Here is a 4,616-nt window from a genome sequence, read left to right as displayed (position 1 = left end):
GGGCAATGTTCACTCTTCTTATCGATCCCTAAATCACAATCCAAAAGTTGAATATCTACGGGTATTGCATCCTGAAAAATTTTATTTATACATTCTATTGTAATACAATCAACGCGAGGAAAACACATTTGTTTTATCTCCGTGCGTTCAGTGATGGACAATCTCATACTTTTAGTAAGAATATGAAATCTTTCTATTTCTAGATTCAAGTAAAACACATTTGTTTGCTCCCTTTATTGACTTTATAGATTCGAACCACTTTAAGATCGTCATTACATTTGTGGCTTACCTTGAAACATTGAACTGATAGGGTGTTCAATGGGCCCTAAGAATTAGTTAACAGTTCTCTCTAGAAATGGCCATGCCCGGTTTATCAGACACTATTCTCTTCTAGGACGGTACTTGTTAGTAGATCGCCTGCCAGTTAGCAGCTCCAAAAGCACTACTCCAAAGCTATACACATCACACATAGTTGTCAATTGACCTGCAAAATCCCATTATTGTCAGTAAAATTTTGGTATATATTTTTGAGAGGATTAATTGTGGAGTATATTACTACTTGCTTACCAATCATTATGTATTCAGGAGCTGCATAGCCATATGTGCCCATGATACGGGTTAAAATGTAAGTGTCATCTCCTTCAGGACCATCTTTTGCCAACCCGAAATCAGAGAGCTTCGCGATATAATACTGGAAAGAGAAGTAGAAAAAATTGATTAAAAATCTATCATGAAATTTGATGCTTAAGATTTGAATAAATTGCCTTGTCTAATAAGATGTTTGACGATTTTAAATTACTCGTCATTAATGCCCGCTCCTTGAGTGAAAAGATATGCAGATTTGATACAAGAAGAGAGTTTGATAGATCTTGTGGTGAAAATGGAAAGGTTCCCACAGATGCTGCTACCAGCGCGTGTGACCAGCGAGGGCGCATTTGGGGGGCACTAGTGACGTTATAGTTACGTCCTACTAGGCATTCTGTGATAAGCCATTTGGCAGCCCTTTTGACTCCCTCTGTTGAGTACTGGCCTTCAAGTCTTGGGTCCAAAATTTGCTCAAGTTTATTGAAGTCTTTGAGCATCGGCCTAGCCCATTCCACCAGATACCGCTTTTTTCTGGGCCGGTTTCTGTCAACAATTTTCTTACCAGTTGTAGCGCTCCAAAGCCACCACGCCAAAGCTTAGACTTCGCACATAGTCGTCAGTGACCTGTAAATCCCATTACTGTTAGTAAATCCATTGTCTAATAGGACAATTCTTATACATCTAGCATTAAACGAAGATACATATTATGAAACACCAAAATTCTCTCGTTATCTGAACATTCGGATAAGTTTGAGGATCACGGTTCAGCTTTAATTGACTATATTTACAGATATATTACCGTTTGTAGGTATTCCGGAGCTGCATAGCCTTCAGTGCCCATGACACGGGTTGAAATGTGTGTATCATCTCCCTGTGGACCATCCTTAGCTAATCCGAATCAGAGAGCTTAGCAACATAATCCTGAAAAGAAAACAACATAAATTAATTAGAAGTTCAGAGAATGAATAATACATCAGGACAGGAATTAAAATAAGAAGAGAGTTACCTTGTCTATAATTGTTTGAAGACTTTAATCTCTGCATATTACTGGTTTTGCTTCTCCATGGAGAAAGCTAGACACTCAGCAGTTCCTATTAAGTTTTATTCTTCGTTACCATGGCAATGGTGCATAATAATCTGCATTATCCAGAAAGAATCATGTATATTAATACTTTTAGATGATATATATTATTGTAAGATAAAATGTTGAAGAGAAGGCTTCACATACTTTCAAATAATTTGCTCTCCAAGTTTCCAAGTGCATGTATTCATAAACCAGAAGCCTGTGCTCATCTTCACAGCAACATCCGATCAATTTCACAAGATGGGATGCTTCAATTGTCCCAGGAAGATCACTTCCGGCCTGTGAAATATAATCAAAGCCAAATTAAATTGTGTCCGGATCCTTAAAAAATCAGGATGTCTGCAAGTAATCGAAAATCTATATGAATAGATTATGAATATAGCTTACCAGCCATTCATCATGACCTTGAAGCCATTTAAATCCAAGACCTTAACAGCCACAGGCTGAGCCTTCAAGCCAGCTTAAGACTGTCACAATGAAACCTTTATACACTTTTCCAAACCCACTCTTTCCAAGGAACTCATCCCTGGAAAAATTATTGGTCATCACTTCCAGCTCCTGGAGGGTAAAAAAATGCAGATTTGATCCAACAAGAGAGCTCGATAAATCATTTAGTGAATCAGCGAGCTGCAGTTGCTAAAATCGGAGACGAGTAGCCTCTGAGAGAAATCTGCAGCCTGAAACATCCATCTGAGACTCTGAAGCTATCTTCTTGACCTTCACAGAACGTGGAAGAATAATACTGGTCTGTCGCGACGCAATCAGACGAATAGTTTTTTGCACCTCATCTTCTTCAGAATGAAAGCCTAATGTCTTGAAAGAATTTCGAAGTTTCTATCGAAGTTGGTTGAATTTATAAATAAGACGTTTCTGAATTCGAGTCAGGACTGAAGTTAGGTATATAGTGAGAACATTATTTGGACTTTTTGGATGTGTACTTGGAGCAGAATCTGTATATTGACTTTGATAACTAACACACAAAATTTTTCAACGTTAGGCACTAATCTTAATTCATCCTAGTATCGTAGAAACCCTTAGTCTATAATCAAGTTTTTTTTTTAATTTGAAGTGATTTGTATTTTTTTCACATAGGAATGCATAACGTTTTCATATACAACAATCAAATCTTAAGAGGTGTATTACCGTGAAAATGTTTACCCAAACGAATGAGACAATCAAATTATAGTTCTTGATAATTTCATTAATTTTGATAAACTAGATCGAGTATAACTCATCACATGTATAACGCTATAACAGCTCTTGACGTCCAAACCTACAAAGATTCACCATCGTACCAACAACAAGAGTGGCTTTGATATCATAATAAACGGGTTTTGGTAGAATTTATTCCCAAAACTAGTTCAAAGGAGGAATAAACTCATCATCTTAATACACAGTCCACGAAATTGGCATGAATACAAACAAACAATACAACTTCTAACTTTCATGTCCTGAAGACATTTGTAAACTTGAAGGGGAAAGTGAGTTGAAAAATTAATGGCATTGTCATAATTTGATTAATTCAACAACGTGTGCATGCAGATCAAGGTTTTAAAACCCTACCTGGGAGTGACCATAATCAGGGTCATTGGGTCGGCCTGTCGAACCGGTTCAATCGCTGAGTCGAACGTGATGTCATCATACTAATGTCAGCGTGATGACATCATTCTGACATCAAAATGCCATATAAAATAAAAAAAAAACAGTTCAATCGTTGGCCCCCGGCCGTGCATAACATAAAAAAATCCAGTCCACACGCGGTTCAAATTAGATTATTTGAAAATTTCAGTTTTTTAGCGATGACTGACCCCGCTCGATCATCGTTTCCAGTGAACCGGCTGGCCAGGCCAGGTTTTAAAACCATGATGTAGATTACTACAAATTTACAAGTTTGATGACTGACTGACTCACGACGAATTGAGTTTGTTTAAATAATTAATTTTCCGATTTAATAGTAATTTTAGAGAGAAAGATCTTTATACATGATAGGGCATCTTTGACTTCCATAATCCAAAATAAATTAGGATTAAAAATGGAAAGAGCACAAATATGCGCATTACAGCTCTTCCATTTGTTGATCATGTCAAAAGATTCTTAATGTGAACCAAGAACTAGAGAAATACCTTTCTCTACGAGAAACCAGATCCTATTTTCTGTCTTCAAAAATAAATTTATATACTACCAATAATTAGTTACCCACCTGTTTATTTTTTATAGCTTTCCATAAGTCATTCTTGGTCTTATTGTCACAAGGTTGAACTTGAATGGAGATTAATGGAGATGAAAAAGCAGCTACAGAAAACCCACTGAGCCTCCAAATTTTAATTTGAAAGAATTATTATGATGGGTTTTTGAAAATATGAAGATTAAAGATGAAGACAAAGATTAATTGGGGTGATAAAATTAATTAATGGTTAGAGATTTGATTGTCCATTTCACATTTAATATTTAGGGCCTTTGGTTAGAGGTAATAGAAGATTATTGGGGTTATGTCATATTATATTACTTGATTATCATGTGATTCCGATAATCTTGCATTACCAATAGTTGTTACTGTTGGTAATATTGAAGGTAATTTGATTATCTCAATTTTCTTAGATATTGTAAAATTATCAAGGTAATCTTATTTTTGTTATAATTCTATCTCTTATTAATAAACATTTTGGACAATAATGCCCTTATTTTAAAATAAGTTTACATTAATATACCATTTCAATTTTACCTTTGTTTAATTAAATTTTTGGACAATAATGCCCTTATATTTAAAACAAATTACAAACCACCACTGTCACCCAGCCACCACTGTCGATAGTGGGCCAACCACCACAGATTGTCGTCGGAAAGTCATCGGAGTCCCTAAAAAAGATCGAGATTCAATGGGAGGCTCCGGGAGGCTTCAATATCGTCGTTTCCAATCTGGCCATATCGGAGCCTCGTGGTCACGGTA

General features: G+C 36.1%; 1 pseudogene; it reads right to left on the bottom strand.

Moving 5' to 3' along the window:
* Positions 1-380: 380 nt before the first annotated feature.
* LOC116125349 lies at positions 381-2,359 on the bottom strand (annotated as a pseudogene).
* Positions 2,360-4,616: the final 2,257 nt, after the last annotated feature.

This window comes from Pistacia vera, unplaced genomic scaffold (assembly GCF_008641045.1).
Source record: "Pistacia vera cultivar Batoury unplaced genomic scaffold, PisVer_v2 Contig163, whole genome shotgun sequence".
Lineage (NCBI taxonomy): Eukaryota > Viridiplantae > Streptophyta > Magnoliopsida > Sapindales > Anacardiaceae > Pistacia > Pistacia vera.
Note: the sequence above shows the minus strand (reverse complement) of the source record. Positions and strands in the feature narration are given on the sequence as shown.